Below are 24,031 nucleotides of genomic sequence, written 5' to 3'. Positions count from 1 at the left end.
TGGGTCATTCGCTCTCTGTCGGGAGTTCATAATGCAGTGTGAGTACGTTTTTGAGCTACAACCTAGCATGTATTCCACTGCCACTGCTCGCATAGCTTACATTGCTAATCTGACCACAGGGCAGGCTCGTCGGTGGGTTATGGCTAGTCGAGAGGGCTCTGCACCCTATATGCAAGACTATGCAGCCTTTATTGAGGAATTTAAGACTGTTTTCGATCATGATGTCCATGGGCAGGATGCCGATTCAGCTCTTTCCGCCCTCCAGCAGGGTTCTGTCTCTGTGGCAGAGTATGCCACAGAGTTTCGCATCCTTGCAGCTCGCTGCAAATGGAACGAGGCCGCATTATTCAGTGCTTTCCGGCGGGGCTTGGCAGAGCCTGTGAAGGACGCCTTAGCCGGTAGAGAGAGGCCTAGTACCTTGAACGAGCTTATCTCCCTCTCCATTTCTCTTGATGAACGTCACCGGGAGCGCAAGCGAGAGAGGGCTCACCACAGTCGTAATGTATCCAGGCCACTCGCTCCACCTCCGGTCAGCCTTGATCATCCTGTCTTCCAGAGCCTCCTCAGCTCGGCAGTCAAAGGACAGGGCTCACCCGCTCGGGGGTTCCGAGTGAGCCGCTTGGTTAACCCCCAGTCCCTCTCCAGTAAGGCCAGGTTCATTGTCACTCTTGCCTGGCAGGGAGGGACGCTCACCACTCCGGCGCTGATCGACTCTGGGGCTGATGAGAGCTTTATTGACCATCGCTACGCCATGGAGGTGGGTCTCCCCATTGCACCTCTGGAGAGGTCACTCTCAGCATTCGCTTTGGATGGACACCCTATGGGGCCCGTCACCCACCGGTGCGACTCACTCACCCTCACGGTCTCTGGTAACCATGTGGAAAACATCCGCCCCTACATTATCAACTCTCCTGATATGCCATTCATCTTAGGCAGACCTTGGCTGGAGCTCCACACCCCTCACGTCTGTTGGAGCTCGGGCCGCATTCTCAGCTGGAGCATTCCCTGCCATGCCCGCTGCCTTCGGTCCGCCCAGACGCCTTCCCCGGTTAAGCGGCCCAGTCCTGTTCCTCCTGATCTCACCAAGGTTCCCGCTGAGTACCACGACTTGGCAGTGGCCTTCAGTAAGGAACGCGCCTGCACCCTTCCTCCCCACCGACCTTACGACTGTGCCATTGAGCTCCGTCCTGACGCCCAACTTCCAGTGAGTCGCCTCTACAATCTCTCTCTACCTGAGAGGGCGGCTATGGACCGTTACATAAATGACTGTCTGGCTGAGGGTCTTATTCGCCCTTCCACATCTCCGGTGGGAGCAGGGTTCTTTTTCGTCAAGAAGAAGGGTGGGGATCTGAGGCCCTGCATAGACTACCGGCAGCTCAACAACATCACAATCAAGAACAAATACCCTCTCCCCCTCATGAGCTCCAACTTCGAACCCCTCGTTGGTGCTACCATCTTCACCAAGTTGGACCTCCGGAATGCGTACCACCTTGTGCGTATCCGTGAGGGGGATGAGTGGAAGACCGCCTTCAAAACCCCCCGTGGACACTACGAATATTTGGTCATGCCCTTTGGACTCACCAACGCACCCGCAGTCTTCCAGGCTCTTATGAATGACGTGCTCAGGGACATGCTAGAGGTATTCGTGGTCCTCTACCTGGATGACATCCTTGTGTTCTCCCGGGGCCTCCAGGAACATGTCCAGCATGTCCGCATGGTCATTCAACGCCTCTTGGAGAACCGCCTTTTCATTAAGGCTGAGAAGTGTGTCTTTCACTCACCTTCTGTGGAGTTCCTAGGACTCATTGTTGAGGACGGCTGCATTCGTCCTGACCCCCGCAAGGTTCAAGCAGTCGTCGACTGGCCTCAACCCACCACCCGCAGACAGCTCCAAGGTTTCCTAGGATTTGCAAACTTCTATCGCCGTTTTATTCGGAACTACAGCCGCATAGCTGCCCCCCTTACTCAACTCACCTCTACTCAACGTCCCTACATCTGGACACCTTCTGCCGACGCCGCCTTTGCTGCCCTCAAGAAGCACTTCACCACAGCCCCAGTCCTCCTCCATCCTGACCCCTCCAGGCCTTTCATAGTGGAGGTAGACGCTTCAGAGGTAGGCATAGGGGCTGTCTTGTCCCAACGGTCAGCAGAGGACCAGAAGCTACACCCCTGTGCTTTCTTCTCCCGTCGGTTTAGTTCAGCAGAGGAGAACTACGATATCGGGAATAGAGAGCTGCTAGCCGTGGTGGCAGCCTTTGAGGAATGGCGCCACTGGCTTGAGGGCGTGGAGGAGCCCACAGTTGTCTGGTCTGATCACAAGAATCTAACCTTCATCCGGGCTGCCAAGCGCCTTAACTCTCGTCAGGCAAGATGGGCACAGTTCCTGGATAGGTTCAACTATATCCTTACCTACAGACCTGGCTCCAGTAACACTAAGGCTGATGCTTTGTCCCGACTCCACGCACCTGAGAAGTCCTCGTCCGAGCCTGAGCCCATTATCCCTGCTTCTCGTGTCATAGGGGTGGTCACAATGAACATCGAGGCAGAGGTCAAACGGGCCCAACATGCTGAACCCGTGCCGGACGACTGTCCTCCTCGCCGCCTCTTCGTTCCCCAGTCGGTGCGGTCTCAAGTGCTGCTGTGGGGCCATACCAGCAAGTTTGCTTGCCATCCCGGATTCCAACGGACCCTCTCCTTCCTGAGCCGGCGGTTTTGGTGGCCGTCCATGAGAGCTGACGTCCGGGAGTTTGTCGCTGCCTGTGCCACCTGCTCCAGAGCCAAGGCGTCACATCAGCCACCAGCTGGACTTCTACGTCCTCTTCCTGTGCCCAGTCGTCCTTGGTCTCACATCTCCTTGGACTTCGTGTCCGGGTTTCCCCCTTCCCATGGAAACACCGTCATTCTCACCGTAGTGGACCGGTTTTCCAAGGCTGTTCACCTGGTAGCACTTCCTAAGCTCCCGTCCTCGGCTGAGACGGCTGAACTCCTCACCCAGCATGTATTCCGGCTCCATGGACTTCCCAGTGACATTGTTTCTGACCGGGGGCCCCAATTCACGTCCCAGGTCTGGCGAGCCTTCTGTAGGGAGATCGGCGCCACTGTAAGCCTCTCCTCAGGGTACCACCCACAGACCAATGGCCAGGCGGAACGGACCAACCAGAGTTTGGAATCTGCCCTTCGCTGCGTCTCTGCTCTCCATCCCACCTCCTGGAGCAAGGATCTACCCTGGGTGGAATACTCAATCAACACCCTGACCTGCTCCGCCACTGGGACGTCTCCATTTGAGGCATCACTGGGTTACCAACCCCCACTCTTCTCTCTCCAGGAGTCTGAGGCCTCTGTCCCCTCTGTCCAGGCCAACTTCCGGCGATGTCGGCGGGTGTGGAAGGAGGTTCGCGCTGCCTTGGTACGCTCCAATAAGCGCTCCTGCCGTGGGGCCAACCGTCGCCGCACTCCTGCACCGGTGTACCAGGCCGGACAACAGGTCTACCTCTCCTCTGCCGATCTACCGCTCCAGGTATCCTCCAGGAAGCTGGCTCCGCGGTATGTCGGTCCCTTCGAGATTGACCACGTCCTGAGTCCAGCGGCTGTGCGTCTCAAGCTTCCGGTCTCCATGAAGCATGTGCATCCCGTGTTTCATGTGTCCAAGGTCAAGCCTGTCTCCTCAAGCCCTCTCATGCCCTCCGCCCCAGCCCCTCCGCCTCCTCAGATGGTCGACGGTCATCCCCAGTGGACTGTTAGAGGGCTGCTGAAGGTGCGGCGGCGGGGTCGTGGGTTCCAGTACCTGGCGGATTGGGTGGGTTACGGCCCAGAAGAACGCTGCTGGATCTCCAGGAAGCTCATCATGGATCCCTCTCTCCTGCGGGACTTCTACCGGGCTAACCCCGACGCTCCCGGACGGTCGCCAGGTGGCGCCCCTCGGAGGGGGGGTCCTGTTACGGCTCGCTCCTCTTCACCTTCACATCCACCCCTCCCCCCTCACTGATTGCTCCATGGCTCAGCTCAGCACACCTGATGTCCCTCACCAATCTTCACACCAGCCTGCCAATCTACAATCAACCACTGCCAGTATAAAGACCCAGTCTGCACTTCATTCCTCGCCAGAGCTTCACCTGTCTACACGTATGGTAAAGTACTACAGGCCAGCCTACAGTTTAGCTCTCTAAAGTTATAGCAGAACTATTTAGCCTCACAGCTATTGCTAGCTGTTAGCTTCATGCAGTTGCAGCCTTTGTTTTTCTCCTGCTGTGGTTTTTTCACCACTGACCCCGTTCTTCTCTTCTCCTCAGTTCTCTGGATTTCTACACTGAGCTGTGGTCACCTGCGGAGCCCACACCCCACTCCAACTTCCTCATCACTGCTTTTGGCCTCTTAAATAAATACGCCCACGGGCTTCACCAAACTTACGTCTCCTCGTTGCTGTGCGCTTGGGTCACACTCACTAGCCATAACACCAGGCAGGAGAAAAATAAAAATAATTATTTCATTATGCACTTCGAAAAAAAAGTCAAAATGTAGAGAAAAATGTTGAAATATCAAAATTAATGTTGAAGTACAATTTTGAGAAAAAAGTCTAAATTTCGAGAAAAAAGTCGAAATGTCAAAATTATTGTTGAAGTACAACTTTGAGAAAAAAGTTGAAATTTTGAGAAAAAAGTTGAAATTTCGAGAAAGAAGTTGAAATGTGGAGAAAAAGCTGTGACATCTTTGCTTCCTCTGAGAGAGACTGAGCTGGTCTGACCCTCCTCCTCCTTCCAGGGTGGAGCCTGCTGAACAACGATGGCTGACACCAGGTCTGAGGAAGTGTACGTGTGTTTTTATTCAACCATCTTCACTCCTTCATGAGTCCATCAGTGATCAATAAGTGATCAATAATAACTGCAGCTGCTTGTTTGTTCTCTCCATCAGATTCCTGTCAACTCACCGTCGACACAAACACAGTCCACAACAAGATCAAACTGTCTGATGACAACAGGAAGATGATGTGTGTGGGGGAGGATCAGTCGTATCCTGATCATCCAGACAGGTTTGATTCCTGGTATCAGCTGCTGTGTAGAGAAGTTCTGACGGGTTGCTGTTACTGGGAGGTCCAGTGGAGCGGACTAGTTTCTGTATCAGTGAGTTACAGAAGAATCAGCAGGAGAGGAGGCTCTGGTGACTGTTGGTTTGGAAGAAACGATCATTCCTGGAGTCTGAACTGTTTTCTAGGTGGTCCGTACGGTGTCTGGCACAATAACAGAGGAACATCCATCACCTCCTCATCTCCATGTCCAGCCTCTAACAGAGCAGCAGTTTACGTGAACGTTCCTGCTGGAACTCTGTCCTTCTATGAAGTCTCTGTCTCTGACAGACTGATCCACCTCCACACCTTCAACACCAGCTTCTCTGAACCTCTCTCTGCTGGATTTGGATTCTACTGGTATGATTCCTCAGTGTCTCTGGATCCAGTTTAGTCTCCAGAGTCTCTGGTCAGAGAAACTGTCTCTGTTGGATCCTGGACTTGGACTCTGGTTCTTGTTCCTCAGTGTCTCCATGATGATGATGATGATGATGAGTGCCTTCTTTAATTCCACTGTTTCACTCACATCTTTGTTTCATCTCTGTCCTCCGTGTGTTTTTCTCCACAACATCTGGTTCTCTGTTCGGGCTCAGCAAGCTGCACTTCTGGATGGATATTTGTAGGAAAACTGGACCTATTTTGTTTGGCAAATAAATGTCACTTTTATGTCCAATATGTTATAATATAAAGGAGAATAATTATAAAGTAATCATATAAATATTACTAATATAATAACACAATTTGGTTATTCCAGATGAAATGATGATGTTTATAAATCAGACGCCAGCACAGTTAGGCTATGTCTGTTTATGAACATTTAATAACTGGATGGTTTATTAACCGCTAAAGAAAATACTACAATTTGTTGAAAAACTACATTTGGAATCAAGTGTCATAATCGAATTTTACTTAGATTTTATTTTAATTGGTTCAGATAATGCATCACATTTGAAGTTTAAAAAAAAGGAACATTTAATCCTCCTTGGTTGTAGGAGTTACTCAGGATGTTTTTGTTGAGATAATGACATTTGTTTTTCCAGATAAAATGAAATAAACCCGTATGTATTTGTTTAATGACTGATGCAAGAGTCTCCAGTAGTTTGGGGGAGAAACTAAACCAGAGACTGAAACGGAGCTGCAACACTTCTGCTTCATGAGGTCGATACAGAGTCCAGCTCAAACCGGTTCAATCCAGACACACAATTCCACTAAAACACTGATTATTTTTGCTTGAACAATGTAGTTGGTGTCCTAGTTTTCCTTTACTCAGTAGTTTCCAGCAGTTCTCTCCTTGTCTTTGTCCGCTCGGGTTAAACAGAGTTTACACTGCGCTCCCAAGTGACGGCGGCCGGTATGACACGTACCGGCCGACGCTGAACCAGGAAACTCTCGTTTTTTTTATTTTTTTATTTTTTTTATTTAACACTTGCAAACAGTACAATGATAACAAAACTTTACATTATGCACGTTGAATTATAACATATAAAGAGTATAACTCAAATAAAAAACAAAACAAAAAGCACAACACATTATAACCAGCCAGGGGGGATGAAAGCCATAACATTTACATACATTTATGGTTTTGATTGCTTTTAAATTAGTAGAAAACTCCAGATACTGTTTTAATTCACAATTAAAAGTAAAAAAGAGGGTTTTTTGCGTAAGAATTTGGATTTGTGGATGTGGAATTTTGCGAGGATAATCATCAAATAATAATAAATGTTTCTTTTGGCTTTGTTCTAATTGTAACATGGTCAAAAACACCAAACAACACATACATACACATACATACATCTTCTCCCGCTTTATCCGTTCCCGGGTCGCGGGGGCAGCAGCCTCAGCAGGGATGCCCAGACTTCCCTCACCTCAGACTCTTCCTCCAGCTCTTCCGGGGGGAGTCCGAGGCGTTCCCAGGCCAGCCGAGAGACATAGTCTCTCCAGCGTGTCCTGGGTCTTCCCCGGGGTCTCCTCCCGGTGGGACATGCCTGGAACACCTCCCTACGGAGGAGGGACATGCCTGGAACACCTCCCTAGGGAGGTGGGACATGCCTGGAACACCTCCCTAGGGAGGCGTCCAGGAGGCATCCGGTACAGATGCCCAAGCCACCTCAGCTGACTCCTCTCAATGTGAAGGAGCAGCGGCTCGACTCCGAGCTCCTCCCGGGTGACCGAACTCCTCACCCTCTCTCTAAGGGAGCGTCCAGCCGCCCTGCGGAGGAAACTCATCTCTAAGGGAGCGTCCAGTCACCCTGCGGAGGAAACTCATCTCTAAGGGAGCGTCCAGCCGCCCTGCGGAGGAAACTCATCTCTAAGGGAGCGTCCAGCCACCCTGCGGAGGAAACTCATCTCGGCCGCCTGTATCCGCGATCTTGTCCTTTCGGTCACTACCCAAAGTTCATGACCATAGGTGAGGGTAGGGGCGTAGATTGACCGGTAAATCGAGAGCTTCGCCTTTCGACTCAGCTCCCTCTTCACCACGCCGGTCCGGTACATCGACCGCATAACTGCGGGCGCTGCACCGATCCGTCTGTCAATCTCACGCTCCATTGTTCCCTCACTCGTGAACAAGATCCCGAGACACTTGAACTCCTCCACCTGAGGCAGGACTTCTCCACCCACCCGGAGAAGGCATGCCACCCTTTTCTGATGGAGAACCATGGCCTCGGTCTTGGAGGTGCTGATTCTCATCCCTGCCGCGTCGCACTCCGGCATGTGCTGGGTCGCACCGCCCCAGCACATGCTGGAGGTCCCGGTCCGATGAAGCCAACAGGACAACATCATCTGCAAAAAGCAGAGATGAAATCCTGAGGTCCCCAAACCGGATCCCCTCCGGCCCCTGGCTGCGCCTAGAAATCCTGTCCATAAAAATTATGAACAGGACCGGTGACAAAGGGCAGCCCTGCCGGAGTCCAACATGCACCGGGAACAAGTCTGATTTACTGCGGGCAATGCGAACCAGAATCCTGCTTCGATCATACAGAGACCGGACAGCCCTTAGTAGAGGCCCCCGGACTCCATACTCACTCAGCACCCCCCACAGAATGGCACGAGGGACACGGTCAAATGCCTTCTCCAGATCCACAAAACACATGTAGACTGGTTGGGCAAATTCCCATGAACCCTCGAGCACCCTGCGGAGGGTATAGAGCTGGTCCAGTGTTCCACGGCCGGGACGAAAACCGCATTGTTCCTCCTGAATCCGAGGTTCGACTATCTCCTACTTCGACTACTAATCTCCTCTCCAGTACCCTGGCGTAGACTTTCCCGGGGAGGCTGAGAAGTGTGATCCCCCTGTAGTTGGAACACACTCTCCGGTCCCCCTTTTTAAACAGAGGGACCACCACCCCGGTTTGCCACCCCAGCGGTACTGTCCCCTTCCTCCATGCAATGTAGCAGAGGCGTGTCAATCAAGACAGCCCTACGACATCCAGAGACTTGAGGTACTCAGGGCGAATCTCATCCACCCCCGGTGCCACCGAGGAGCTTACGAACCACCTCGGTGACCTCGGCTTGGGTGATGGATGAGCACGACTCCGAGCCCCAACCCTCTGCTTCCTCAGTGGGAGGCATGTCAGTCGGGTTGAGGAGATCCTCGAAGTATTCCTTCCACAGTCCGACGATGTCCCCAGTCGAGGTCAACAGCTCCCCACCAGCACCATAAACGGTGCCGGCAGAGTACTGCTTCCCCCTTCTGAGGCGCCGAACGGTCCTCCAGAATTTCCTCGAGGCCGACCGAAAGTCCTCCTCCATGGCCTCCCCGAACTCCTCCCAGACCCGAGTTTTTGCCTCCAAGACTGCCCGAGCCGCGGCTCGCTTGGCCTGCCGGTACCTATCTACTGCGTCAGGAGTCCCACCGGCCAACATAGCCCGGTAGGACTCCTTCTTCAGTCTGACGGCATCCTGTACTTCCGGTGTCCACCACCGGGTTCTAGGATTGCCACGACAGGCACCGGAGACCTTGCGTCCACAGCTTCGAGCCGCCGCGTCGACAATGGAGGCAGAGAACATGGTCCACTCGGACTCGATGTCCCCCGCCTCCCCCGGGATCCGAGAGAAGCTCTCTCGGAGGTGGGAGTTGAAGATGTCCCTGACAGAGGGCTCGGCCAGACGTTCCCAACAGACCCTCACAATCCGTTTGGGTCTGCCCGGTCTGTCCAACCTCCTCCTCCGCCAGCGCATCCAACTCACCACCAGGTGGTGATCAGTTGACAGCTCAGCCCCTCTCTTCACCCGAGTGTCCAAGACATGCGGCCGAAGGTCAGATGAAACGACAACAAAGTCGATCATTGACCTCCGGCCTAGGGTGTCCTGGCACGTGCACTGATGGGCACCCTTATGCCTGAACATTGTGTTCGTGATGGACAAACTGTGACTAGCACAGAAATCCAACAACAAAACACCGCTTGGGTTCAGATCGGGGAGACCGTTCCTCCCAATCACGCCTCTCCAGGTATCACTGTCATTGCCCACGTGAGCGTTGAAGTCCCCCAGTAGAACAATGGAGTCCCCAGTTGGAGCACCATCAAGTACTCCTCCCAGGGAATCCAAGAAGGCCGGGTACTCCCCACTGCCGTTCGGCCTGTAGGCACAAACAACAGTGAGAGACCTTTTCCCGACCCGAAGGCGCAGGGAAGCGACCCTCTCGTTCACCGGGGTGAACTCCAACACATGGCGACTGAGCTGAGGGGCTATAACCAAGCCCACACCAGCCCGCCGCCTCTCACCCTGGGCAACTCCAGAGTAGTGGAGGGTCCAGCCCCTTTCAAGGAGCTGGGTTCCAGAGCCCAAGCTATGTGTGGAGGTGAGCCCGACTATCTCTAGCCGGTATCTCTCAACCTCACGCACAAGCTCCGGCTCCTTCCCCCCCAGCGAGGTGACATTCCATGTCCCCACTGTGAGGGTTTTTCGTCCAGGGATTGGGTCGTCGAGGCACCCCGCCACGACTGCTACCCAGCCCACAATGCACCGGCCTGCCATGGTCCTTCCTGCGGGTGGTGGGCCTACAGGAAGGCGGGCCCACGTCGCCGTTTCGGGCTGAGCCCGGCCGGGTCCCACGGGCAAAGACCCGGCCACCAGGCGCTCGCCTACGAGCCCCAACCCCAGGCCTGGCTCCAGGGCGGGGCCCCGGTGACGCCGATCCGGGCGACGTAATGGTCCTTGGTGTATTCCTCCTCATACCCCAAACAACACATCCTTCCAAAATAAATTAAAATCAATATCAATTATTTCAGACACAAAATGACACATATCACTCCAAAAAGTTTGAACAATGGGGCACAGCCAGAATAAGTGAGTCATCGTTTCATAATTTGCAGAACAAAAAGTACAGTTTGAATCGATATTTCTTTTGAATCTTTTTACAATATGATCATTTGTAAGATAGAATTTATGAATTAAATTAAATGAAACTTATTTAACTTTGTTTGTCACCAGGTATTGGTTGGGTGAGAGCCAGACCTTCTTCCAGTTAATATTTTTTACATATTTATTCCAATATGGGATCACGTATGGAACTGAAGAGATATCCCTTTTAAATAAAGTTCTAATAGATTTATTATTCTTATTATGGTTGCAGGATAGGCAAATTTTGCCAACTGTTGTATCAATCAAAGGTAGCAAGGCTAATTGTTGGGTTTCCATTCTAATTTGAGACTTAAATAACACGCACACTCCAGATGGGATTGCTCCAAAAACTTTAGCATAGTCTCCAGGTGATATAGGGATATTATATTTATTATATTCTTCTAAGAACTCAATGTAAGAATAGAGACGACCAACCCTGTCAAACAATTGAGCCACAAATATGTCATTTTTAAACCAATGTTCAATAAAAAGGGATTTGTGATTAAAGAGTATATCCCTGTTGTTCCATATAATATATTTATGGGGAGAGAAGTTGTGTTTGAAGATGAGAGACCATGATAGGAAGGCCTGGCGGTGAAATGAGGACATTTTTTGTTGGGATTTTGTCAATATTGTAGTTGCATGCCAAGAAAAAATTCAGTCCACCCAATTTTGACAGAATATAAGAGGGTATGAAATTCCATATGGAGTGGGGATTTTTATATACATTTTTAAGCCAATTTATCTTAAATGTGTTATTTAAAGTGCAGAAATCAAGAAAATGTAGTCCTCCATTTTCATATTCATTTAGTAGAACAGATTTTTTTACATGGTGAGTTCTATTTTTCCAAACAAAGTTGAGAAGCAGCCTGTCTAACTCTGTAATGAGTTTCTTGTCTATATGAAGAGACAGAGAAGCATATGTAAGGCGTGATATGATTGTGCCTTTGAGAGTAGAACTCTACCCCTGAGAGAGAGATCCTGCAGCAGCCAATGGTTCAGTTTTTCTTTAGTTCTCTGAATGACGGGGTTGAAGTTCAATGACGTTCTTTTTTGTTGGTCCTTAGTAATAGTGATACCCAGGTAGACAAGTTCCTCTTTGACTGGGATATTACAAAAAGAAGATTCGGAACAGTCCTTAATAGACATCATTTCACACTTCTTGAGATTCAAATTTAGGCCAGACGCCTTAGAGAACTCATTTATGGTATTTATTTATTGCAACAGGGACTTGGTTTTCACTCTTAAGAAAAAGTGTTGTGTCATCTGCCAGTTGAGTAATGGTGAGCTCTCTTCCTAAAAAAGTGATGCCCTGTATCTCACTTGACTTGATGTGATTGTCCAAAAGCTGAGCCACCAGTAGGAAAAGCTGAGCCACCAGTAAGAAAAGCTGAGCCACCAGTAGGAAAAGCTGAGCCACCAGTAAGAAAAGCTGAGCCACCAGTAAGAAAAGCTGAGCCACCAGTAAGAAAAGCTGAGCCACCAGTAGGAAAAGCTGAGCCACCAGTAAGAAAAGCTGAGCCACCAGTAAGAAAAGCTGAGCCACCAATAAGAAAAGCTGAGCCACCAGTAAGAAAAGCTGAGCCACCAGTAGGAAAAGCTGAGCCACCAGTAAGAAAAGCTGAGCCACCAGTAAGAAAAGCTGAGCCACCAGTAGGAAAAGCTGAGCCACCAGTAAGAAAAGCTGAGCCACCAGTAAGAAAAGCTGAGCCACCAGTAGGAAAAGCTGAGCCACCGGTAAGAAAAGCTGAGCCACCAGTAAGAAAAGCTGAGCCACCAGTAAGAAAAGCTGAGCCACCAGTAAGAAAAGCTGAGCCACCAGTAAGAAAAGCTGAGCCACCAGTAAGAAAAGCTGAGCCACCAGTAGGAAAAGCTGAGCCACCAGTAGGAAAAGCTGAGCCACCGGTAAGAAAAGCTGAGCCACCAGTAAGAAAAGCTGAGCCACCAGTAAGAAAAGCTGAGCCACCAGTAAGAAAAGCTGAGCCACCAGTAAGAAAAGCTGAGCCACCAGTAGGAAAAGCTGAGCCACCAGTAGGAAAAGCTGAGCCACCAGTAAGAAAAGCTGAGCCACCAGTAAGAAAAGCTGAGCCATCAGTAGGAAAAGCTGAGCCACCAGTAAGAAAAGCTGAGCCACCAGTAGGAAAAGCTGAGCCACCAGTAGGAAAAGCTGAGCCACCAGTAAGAAAAGCTGAGCCACCAGTAAGAAAAGCTGAGCCATCAGTAGGAAAAGGAACGGGGAGTCTGGGCATCCTTGTCTAATTCCTCTTGAAACATCAAATCTAGGAGAAACTCCACCTGTTAGTCTAATTGCACTGTTACTTTTGTAATATAGACTCTTTATTGCTGAGAAAACATATTTTCCAAAACCAAATTTCTTGAGAGACTGTAAAATAAACGGATGTTCAATAGTATCAAATGCTTTATAGAAATCTACAAAAAGCATAAATCCATCATTCTCCACCAACTGGGAATAATCTAAAATATGTAAGACAAGTCTAATATTATTCGTTATATGTCTTTTATTCATAAAGCCTGATTGGATTTCTTCTATGATGGAGTCTAAGACTGATGTTAATCTTCTGGCCAATAGGAGAGCCAATATTTTGTAATCATTATTAAGTAGGCACATTGGACGCCAATTATCCAAAAATAGCTTGTCCTTGTTTGGTTTAGGATTAAAATAGTGATTCCTTGCGTAAGTGTAGAGGGAAGACATTCGTAGTTGATACATTCTACAAAGACTTTATGTACGAAGGTGATAGTTCAGAGACAAAAAATTTATAAAATTCAGAAGAAAGTCCATCAGACCCTGGAGATTTATTCTATTTGAGTTTATTCATGGCCTGCTGTATTTCTTCGGTATTTATCGGCCTGTCACAGTGCTCTCGATCTTCTTCACTTATCATTTTAATCGGAGGGATTTTAAGAAATTCTCAGCATCAGTTGGATTTAATTTAGAGCTATACAGCTCTTTGTAGAATCCTGAACAAAAGTCTGCTATTTTACGCTGATCTTCCGTGATAATTCTTGTTTAATTTACTAATGTTGTTGATGGTAGAGTGATGTTTCTCTAGATTGGAAAAAATAATGAGAGTTTTGCTCCCCTTCTTCTAGCCATTTAGAGCAAGACCTAATAAAAGCACCCTTAGCTTTTTGGAGAAATAATTCATCCAGTTTAATTGTGTGTAAGATAGTTCTTTTTTTTTCTTCTTCCGTCAGGGAGTCAGGGTCTTTGCTGGATAACTTGGATATGCTAGAAACAATCTTTGTTTCCTCCATTTTTCTGGTTTTGGCAATCTGGCTGCCACTCTTTCTTAAGTATTTTCCTATTTCGTATTTAAGGAGTTCCCAGTTGAGCCCAAAAGTGTTTTCCCTGTTAGCTTTATCCCAATAAAATGAGATCAATTCCTTAATCTTATTTTGAACGTCAACCCTTTGTAGTATGGAACAATTAAGTTTCCAAAAGGGTGAACGCTTGGCAAGTGTATGGTTATCAGAAATATTAACAGATATGCAAATAGCTTTATGATCAGTTAAAGGAGTAGGGCAGATGCTGACATCAATTTTATCTTTATCTAAGCTATTGGATATTAGCCAATAATCTAACCGTGACTGTCTAGAGCCAGTTTTATTGCTCCAAGGGCCCGATTTACTAAAGGTTTGCGTGTGTTAAAACGTGTGCAAACTTGACAGCACCCGCAAACCAAAGTGCCAGCTGATCTACCAACAGCGTGCAAAGACGACTGCGTCTCTGAAATGCGCAAAATTGCACACGCAATTCAGTTAGTACTTTTGCCCTGATGAATAATCAATATGGGGCGTACCCGCCAGAAATCCTAAATACTGGGAGGGGAAGATGCAAATTGATCCTTTTACCACACGCAATGAGATTTACCAAGCCTGAAAGTAATTGCGCGTATTGTGATTGCGTCTGTATTTAATACGTTCGAAAGGAAGGTGCTAATCTGCCCAGCATTACGCACCGATGGCTGCTGTTATTGTGGCAAGGAGGCGACATCCAAAATCAAAGAATACGCAGAGAGAAAGTCTTTATTCTGCTGCATGCTATTTTAAAAATGGTTGCACAAGTTTTATTAAAGGCCACTTTTTCTTTAGTTCTTTGCCTTATATCTTGTCACCTTCTCTTATTGTGCCCCCCTCCACTCGCCCACAAGCAGGCCAAGCCTTTGTGCCAAAACTTTGTATTTTATTGATTACTTATCTTATTGAACGTGAAATCATCCTTCAGGTTAAACATCATGACCAAATCCGCTCCGACCCGCTGTGTCAGTGAGCTGCCGTCAGACTGCAGCTTCGCCTGAATTATGGTTCTGCGTTAAATCGACGGCGTAGCCGACGGCGTAAGGTCGCGGTGGGGTGTGCGTCGCCGCGTAGCCTACGCCGTCGGTTCTGCGTTGGTGTAACGCGGAACAATAAATCAGCCTTTAGTGTGCGCTCTGTGCGCTGTTCTGAACACTTCTCTTCTCTTCTTTCGTCTGTCACACATTTACTGTCAGTGTTTGCTATATAATATATAATATTTGCAATATACTGTGGACATCTGAATAAAAACTTAACTCATAAATAGATGAATCAAAGCGCTCTCCAGCTCTGTGTCTGATGTCTTTTTCTCCTCAGATCATGCCGAGCACCGCCGGGTCACGCAAACCCGACCAATTCAATATTAAAATCAAATTCGCTCCTGTGGCCCGTTTTTCTATTTCGTATTTTTGATCTATGCCTAAAATTGAAATATGAAAAACCAGACGTTTTTCCGTTTTTTGTGTTACCAACTGCATTTATTCTATTGCAGGTTTTCTCCGATATTGCGTTTCTTTTGGTTATGTTTAAATTTCTTTGCTGTAGTTCATGAATGTGTTTATTTGCCTCTTCCACTAATATCTCTAACTCCAACTCGTCAAATTTCATTTTGCGCTTGTGACTTGTGACTGTGCATTCCATCCAGACTCTCCATGGCGCAGAGTTTGCGCTCGCAAACCTTAAGACACGCAACACCTCATTTAAATACTGCTGTTTGCACCTGTTATCAATTGCGCACGCAATCTTAGTTGATCACCCGCAAACCACGCAACAACAGCACGCGCAAACTTTTTCAGTGCACACGCAATTTAGTACTCTTTATTTAGGATCTTAGTAAATCGGGCCCATAGAGTTTTATCGCTTCACAATAAGACTTCAGAAGCTGTTGGACCTGTCAATCAATCACAGTCAAGCATCTACAGACCAATCCTCTTTTATCTCCATTTCTGCAGCATTCAGCTTCAAACACATGACGATATGATGTCTGAGGAACAGGATGACTCCAGGGAAGGGATGACCTCCAGGAATGATGACTATACTGTAAGTCAAACTGCTTCCAGTCTTAAATCACAACCTCTTTTGTTCCTGAATGAGAAACTCAAGAGTTCCTTGTTCTTCAGCTGATGAAAGCAGAGATCTCTCTCTTTCAGAGCAAATGATGTTACAGACAACAAATACTCCATCATTCCAACAGACCCGTCAGTCGACGCTAACGCAGAAGGGACAACTTTTGCCATTCCTAATTTGACCACCAGAGGCTCCAGAAGTCTGTAGAGGAAGAACCGGACAAACGCCCTGACAAAGCTGAAGTAGAGCAACTAACGTCTGAGGGGCTGTTAGAAACGTCTGCCGTCGTAGACGGGGCGGATGCGAAGGTAGCAGAGATTACTCAAGTGTTCAGTGATGTAGTGTGGATCTTGATCCAGTTTCTTAACCTCAACCAGGTCTGTCCCCCCGAAGATCTCCGCTTAACCCTTTCATATTCAGGAGGTGGAGACGCGCCACAAAGAGCTGTTAGTGCAAGTGATGCATCTCCAGATCAGAGCTTGTGTCCATACCTACATCCCCTCAAAGCACACGTTGACGCCATTAAGCACACTACATTATTTCCTTCGTTTCGGTCAGACGTTGACTCTTATTTTGGTGCCTTTGAGCGCATGGCTACTGCACTAAATTAGTGTTGGTCTCTGATTCTCTGATTCTCAGTGCTAACTTGAAAAGAACAATGTTTCACGCCTATGAACTTGTCCCTGAAGCAAATGGACAAGGTTTTAGGAAACTTGATTCTAACGTATAAAAATGTGTTTCCTGTAAAAGTTACACAATCCCCAATGTGATGACCGTAAGTGATTTAATTGCCGTAAGCAAAGACACTTGATTGCAGCAAGCCTTGTTCTAATAAGGAAAGAGAAAAGATCTCGGATCCCTGGTGGTGTGGGATCTGTTTGTTTCAGACATGCCCACATCAGACACACTAACCTTTGAGATGCTCAGACTGTCAGAGCCAGCAGGTCTAGCTCCTCCCCCTATTGTGTTTGCTCTCTGTTACATGCAGCATCGGCCCAAAGTTGTCCAGGGTTGCCCAGGTCTTTAGTCCATTTGTCCTGAGGGTTGTCCTGAGGGTTGTCCACATGTCCTGAGGGTTGTCCTGAGGGTTGTCCACATGTCCTGAGGGTTGTCCACATGTCCTTAGGGTTGTCCACATGTCCTGAGGGTTGTCCACATGTCCTGAGGATTGTCCTGAAGGTTGTCCACATGTCCTGAGGGTTGTCCACATGTCCTTAGGGTTGTCCACATGTCCTTAGGGTTGTCCACATGTCCTGAGGGTTGTCCTGAGGGTTGTCCACATGTCCTGAGGGTTGTCCACATGTCCTGAGGATTGTCCTCATGTCCTGAGGGTTGTCCTCATGTCCTGAGGGTTGTCCTGAGGATTGTCCTGAGGGTTGTCCTGAGGGTTGTCCACATGTCCTGAGGGTTGTCCACATGTCCTGAGGATTGTCCACATGTCCTGAGGATTGTCCTGAGGATTGTCCTGAGGATTGTCCACATGTCCTGATGAGGTCCAAACGTGGGCCTGCATTGGAGCTGGGAAACATCTAAAACATGCAGGGCAGCGACCCTTGAGGGCCAGTTTTGGGAAACACTCGTCTGTAACCCATTTTCAGATTTCTGGATGTTCCTGAGTTTGTTCAAGTCCATCTGATTCTCTGTAAATAATTCAGATTTTAAGACTTAATTTATGATGTTTTCTTTCTTTAAAGGAGGTAAAGATTTGGTTGAAACACACTTTGGAGGATTTGGACTTCACAACGCTGAAGGAATTCCACTGGTACTTGAATAATGCAGATCAATCAAAGGACGGTTTCGATCCGATCCCACTGTGTCGTCTGGAGCATGCAGACAGATTGGACACAGTAGATCTGATGATGCATAAGTACTCCTCAAAGACCAGAGAGGTGGCCATGATGATTTTGAAGATGATTAAAAGGTTTGAAGGTCTGTTGTTGAGAAGGAAAAAACACAAAAACCATCTTACTATGAAGATGTTATCCTGTTTAAACGATAACTGATAATAATATGTTTCATTTCATTACAGTCTCTCCAGTTGGTGCAACAGGTAAATAGTCCCGTTGCATTGATTCACTTTACAAAAACTGTTAAATGGGTGTGTTTCCCTCCCGTCGGGATGCTCTCGATGGAGCCTCTGTAGAAGCTGCTCCTGATGGGGCCCTGGCTTTCCTCAGTTTAAGGAGGAAGTAGAGGCGCTCCTGAGCCTTCTTGGCCAGTGATGCCGGGTTGGGGTCCCAGGAGAGGTGACATGCACAACCAGGAACTTGTTGCTGCTCACCCTCCCCACGGCAGCACCAATTTATAGAAACAAGATCATGCCGGGAGTGAACTCCCCTGAAGTCCACAACAATCTCTATTGTCCACATTCAGAGAGATCGTTGTGTATGCACTACATGTTGGCTAACCTCACTCCTGTAGTCCGTCCTCTGTGGTCTCCGCCAAATCGGAGTCTCCTTCCTTCTCCGACACAACACCACACACGCTGGCTGTCCCAAGGATGGAGGTTATTCTGGTGTCCAGCGGTGTGGGCTCGGTGTGCACTGGCCCCCACCTGTCGCAGCTCTGACGGTACCGGGTCACTCTTCTCTTGGCCTCCACCTTCAAATCGCACCACTTCTTTTTTATTGCTGCAACAGATCTGTCCGTGGCAATCACGGCGTTTACAGCAGCAATGACATGCTGCCACTCACTCGCTTTATTTTTGTTAGTGATGACACTATTGTGACCACCAAATAATGTAATTCTCCTGGCCTCCACCTCATCCACAACATCTCAGTCGCTGTGAAATTTTGCTTTCTGATCATCCCTGCCATGATTTTTGAGTGTAAAACACCATTGATCAGCAGGCTCGTTTATATGCAAAAACAGTCATGAAGTAGTTTGTATGACCATTTATGGTAAAAAGTGGGCGTGCAGAGGGTGGGATATAAGGAGAATTCACATGGGCAACCTTCCAGGTGGACTGTGATTTATAAAGCGAACATTGCGTGCAAGTGTGCGTGCACATGGTTTTATAAATCAGGATTTTTTGTGCGCACGCCATTTTCAGCTTTTGAGCGCACGTACACTTTTAGTATGAATCCTACGCACTCTTTTATAAATGAGGCCCCTGTTTTTTTTAGATGAGTAGCACCAGCTCATCCATCTTGTTTGCGAGGGAGCAGACATTCCCCAGGTGCATGGAGGGGAGCGGGGTGCGGAAGCCTCTCCCCTGCACACTTCCCCCGTCTTTGTCTCCTGCAGAACCGGCAGAGAGCCGCTGCTGCTCCGACCAGAATCTCCTTAAAGCTATCCGGATCAGTGAAAACCGGGTAAAATGTTCCGGGAGAAGACTTCCCAATGTTAAGAAGTTGCTCTCTGCTGAATGTGACTCATGGGGGGCAGCAGAGAACAGGAAATATAAACAAAAAGCTAAAAAGTAGCAGAGAGCGAAATGCCCTGGCGACCATCTTGGATCAAGTCCGCCAGTCTGACATGTTAAATCATATTTTTTTCCCCATGCAAACCTGTAGGCCTATATTATGTTATTTGCAGACCGTTTGGTAATTCATACGGTTTTGAGCAACTGTTTTAAACAGAAAAAGTTGTGATTTTTCTCTGGTTCTGCCAAGCAGGGGTTGATGAAACTCCAGTTCTTGTCCACCGGAAACCCAGTCCATCACCGCAGCTCTAGATAGTTGACAACACGTTGATACTGTAATTCAAACACTCATAAGTTTACACACGAAATCCTCAGGAAACTATTGGCTGATTCAGGGGCATATATCTGTAGCTCATCTGTAATGAATAACACGTTTATTTAACTTTCTAACACATAAAAAGCCTCTTATTGCTAGAAGATGTTTAGTATCCAGGAGGAAACTCGTGCTAAATTCACAAAGAATATTACTCTTATTTTAAATGTATTTAAAATTGAATTCTGTGGCCATTATGGACGTATATTGAAATAAATTATAACGCTGTTATGATAACAGGTGCAAAAATGGGTGGATTTTAAAAACGTCTCTTGAAACCTAATGATGTTGCTTGTTGTTTCCAGATGCACAAAATTCCATTGAAGAATTCTGGCGCATCAAACAGAATGATCCACAGGTCAGTGAAGCATCAGACTATATCTCATGTTTAATAGATTTAGCTACAGGTAATAAAGTTTATTTCACCCTTATAGTTTATATTTGTCTTATTTGTCTTATTTTGATTTTCAGGTTTACACTGTGACCAAAACATCCAACAGGAATCGTGTAGCCTTGCTGATCACTAATATTACGTTTTTTGATACAAGAATGGACAGAAAAGGAGCCGAGGTAGACCACAAGAACATGGAGAGACAGCTTTCAATTCTGGGATATGAGGTGGTGACATACACGGACCTCACCGGAGAGGTACTGGGTTTTATGGAAACCATTTACACGCTCACGTTCCATTCTGGTTGTTTTAGTGATAACGCCACTGATTACTTCATTTTCTCTGTTCTCAAAGTTGATTAACCAGGCTTTTATTAAGTTTGCTAAACATCTCAAACTAAGCAAGACAGACAGTGTGGTTGTGGTCGTCATGTCCCATGGGAAGCCTGGAGTGGTTGCCGGTGTTAATCATTCTGATACACATTGTGACGAGTTTCCCATCAACGACATAATCACACACTTGGGCCCAAAGAACTGTCCAGCACTTCAGAACAAACCTAAGATCATCATCATCATCCAGGCCTGAAGAGGAGGTGATTATTACCTGTATACTTATACACCAAACTACAACTTAACTTTGTTTAAGTTTATTTTATTAATATTAAAAGCCTGTATGTTTTAGGGGAGAAAGGATCCCTGTGGGTTAGCGATTCCGTGCCACAGCCAGTTGCTGAACAAGGCTGCGATAAGGATAAAATGAGCTTGAGGCACAGGGAAAAAGACTTCCTTTATTTTCACTCCTGCACCCCTGGTCAGTGTAATGACAAATTCATTATGATATAGTCATCATTAGATTATTATCTTTTCATGTCCTAGCTTATGAGACTGTGGAGATAAACATCGGTCTCCTGTAAAATTCACTCTTTGATCTGTATCTACATGTTTTTCCCTGCAGATACAATGTCATACAGACATCCAAAACTAGGGTCTGTCCTCATCCAGTACCTTGTTGTTCAATGCAAAACCTCTGCAAATGAAGATCCCGTTCAGGAGCTTTTCAGAAAAGTATGTAGTTTTTTTTTATCAAAAACTATCATATGGGTGTAAAAATAGGTGCTTTCTGTATAAAATCTTTGGATGATAAGTAATATCAAACACCACAGTTAATCATCAGTAAGGATGTTGATTGGTGATTTTATTTTCAGTGTAAGCCATTCCTAATGATGTAAACTGTTTCAACTACACAGGTCATGCTACGTTTTGAAGGTTTCGAAGTCCAGGACGACAGACAGATGCCGACCATTGACAGAAACACCATGACAAAGCTCTTTTACTTCTATCCAGGCCTCTAAGACAGGACATGCTCTCAACACCAGCTTTGTAATCACATTTTAAAATAGGCAGAATAATAAAAAATATATTTGGTTTGTTACTGTTCAGTGCTGCGTATTTGGATTACATGAACTTCATATAAAAGAAACACGTGTTAAGATGTCTGTGCTTTGGGTCTGAACTACTTTGCTTTTTTTTAATGATATATTGACAATCAATGAGCATAAATTTGGATTTAAAAATGTTTCATTGTTGTAAGCCATTTTTTGAAAACTAAAAGCATTGTTTCTCTTAGTTTTGAAGTATTTTTTTGTCATCTTTAGTCTGAATGTTAAGATATTTTATCCTTTTAGGTTTTTCCATTTTGTTACGAATTAGACATGTCTTTAAAGGGGACCTATTATGGCATCTAATCCCTAGTAATAATAATACATTTTGTTTTTAAAGGACCTTTCATGAAATAATCTCAAAGTGCTAACATAAACAAAGGGAATAAAATCAAGACACATAAAAGACCAGAAGTAAAAAAAAGCATAAAAATAATAAAAACATCTATAAAAAACCTGGGAAAGCCTTTCTGAACAAAAACGTTTTAAGCCCCTTTTAAAAGGACTTTAACAAGACTTTTTACAAGACTGGGGTCGATGTAGGTGTTCAGGGAGGGAGTTCCAGATGTTCAGGGAGGGAGTTCCAGATGTGGAGGTTCAGGGAGGGAGTTCCACATATATTAGACTTATAATAAAATAGCGCTGATCGTGTCCCTCTGTGTGTGAAGCTCATGTCAGTCAGGACCACTAGTGGAGCAGACGGGGGGCGGCTGTCCCGAGCCCACTTTTATCCACTATTTATATACTTTTTCTACTTGTACTGTGACCACCAGATAATATCGTTTTCCTGTCCTCAAACTCATCCTCAACATTTCGATCTCAGATCTCAGTGAAATTTAGTGGCCCGGTGGCTGGATACTTCTCATTCATCCTGAAGCCAAACAGGCTTCAGGAAGCCGCTGCGCATGCTCAGCAGGCTCATTCATATGCAAAAACATACCATTTTTGGTATGAAGTGGGCGTGTAGAGGCCGGGATATGAGGCGGATTCAGCTGAGCAACCTTCCAGCTGGACTGTGATTTATAAAGCCAACATTGCTTGCAAGTGTGCGTGCACGCGGTCCAGATATTTTTTTAGGTCCGGCATTTTCGGCTTTTGAGTGTACGTGCACTTTTAGTATGAATCCTACTTAAATGACGCCCCAGTTTGTGACATTATTGTCTGTTATAGTTTCATAGGAGCCTAATGATGCTCTTCTAGTTTAAGGCTCACAATGACCTGTAAAAATGATATAGTAGGGGGATATTATACATTCCCTGACTCATTATGGTCCTGTGAGTAATCCAGTTTTTGTATTTTGTGTCTCTGTTGTTCCTAGATGACACAGGGATAAAAGTTAGTAAATCATTTATAGATAGATAGATAGATAGATAGATAGATAGATAGATAGATAGATAGATAGATAGATAGATAGATAGATAGATAGATAGATAGATAGATAGATAGATAGATAGATAGATAGATAGATCTAGATTAGGCAAAAAATTGTGTAAAAATGTGAGTTGTTTATAGTTTAAAGAGCTGCAGTGACCTCTATGTTGGCCAGAAAGATTCACATCTCAGCTTGAATGAATGCTTAAAAGGTCTCCTTTAAAATTATATCAAAGACAATATAGTTACATTGACAGATATCCTGTACATGAGTCTAAACCAGCATATGCAGCAGCATCTAAAATGTAATTTTCGAAAAGTTTGGTCACCTTGAGTTGTTCTGACAAGTGAAATTTTGGGCTCTGGCCCCTGGACTAATGGCAATGACTTGGGCACCAGAAGGGAAGAGAAGACAGAGAAGAGAAGACAGAGAAGAGATTTTTTTTTTTTTTTTTTTACAAACACACTTTATTCACATTGTCACTGGATACAGTTCACATAGTATATCATAAAGTGCTAAAAGTACCTAAACAAAACAGAATATCCAATACAGAAATAAATTAATGACTACATCAGCATTCACTCTTGAAGTAAAAGTGCAAAGTGCAGTTCATTATTTACTCACTCATACCCCTTTTCCACCAAGCTGGTTCCAGGGCTGGTTCTGGGCTACAGCCAGACTTAGCACCAGTTCTTTGGTTTTACACAGCCTAAGCACCGGCTCCTGGCTCTCAAAACTGGTGCTACACCAGCCCTCTTTGGTTGCTGGGCCAGGCGTAAGAACCAGTTTACGTCGGGGGCTGGGGGCGGGGCTGGGGAGGTGTTACTGAACAACCAAAGCAGAATAAACACGGAAGAGCGCCGTTTTTAAACAACGGAGCGTTGAAGACGGCGGTTAAGTTAGCAGACTCTTTTATTATTACATCCATTTATTTAATAATGGAGCCCCCTCCGTCTGGGGGCTCCGGCGGCGGTACGGTGGGGCCCTGGCCCGGCTCGGGGGGCCGGCCCCCATCTGCTGGATGGCCGGTGGGGGGACGCGGGTGTCTTATCAGGGCCGGCTTTGCTGGTCCTGCTTCCTGGCTTCGGCCTCTTTCCCCCCCTACACGATTCATACGCACATAGGCGAAGGGCGGGGGGTCCGGGTCGTGGGGGGGCACCGTTCCGCGTGGCCCGGCACTCCCCGCCTCACGGTTTTAACAGCAAAATAGACACTGCACATTCAACACTTAATAAATACATTTGACAAGGACACGTAGTTCGGGAGGGGGGGGAGGTCGGTGTCAATCGATACTTGGCCCTCC

At 46.7% G+C, this 24,031-nt stretch overlaps 1 long non-coding RNA gene across 1 annotated transcript; it reads left to right on the top strand.

The window, feature by feature from the left end:
* The first annotated feature begins 20,602 nt into the window (after positions 1-20,602).
* On the top strand, positions 20,603-21,543 carry LOC133420929 (uncharacterized). Its single transcript, XR_009770651.1, has 3 exons — positions 20,603-20,728; positions 20,873-20,982; positions 21,165-21,543. It is a non-coding gene; the product is annotated as an uncharacterized LOC133420929 (long non-coding RNA).
* The last annotated feature ends 2,488 nt before the right edge of the window (positions 21,544-24,031 follow it).

The sequence above is a fragment of the Cololabis saira genome, chromosome 20 (assembly GCF_033807715.1).
Source record: "Cololabis saira isolate AMF1-May2022 chromosome 20, fColSai1.1, whole genome shotgun sequence".
NCBI lineage: Eukaryota > Metazoa > Chordata > Actinopteri > Beloniformes > Belonidae > Cololabis > Cololabis saira.
This window is presented reverse-complemented; position numbering and strand designations above follow the sequence as displayed.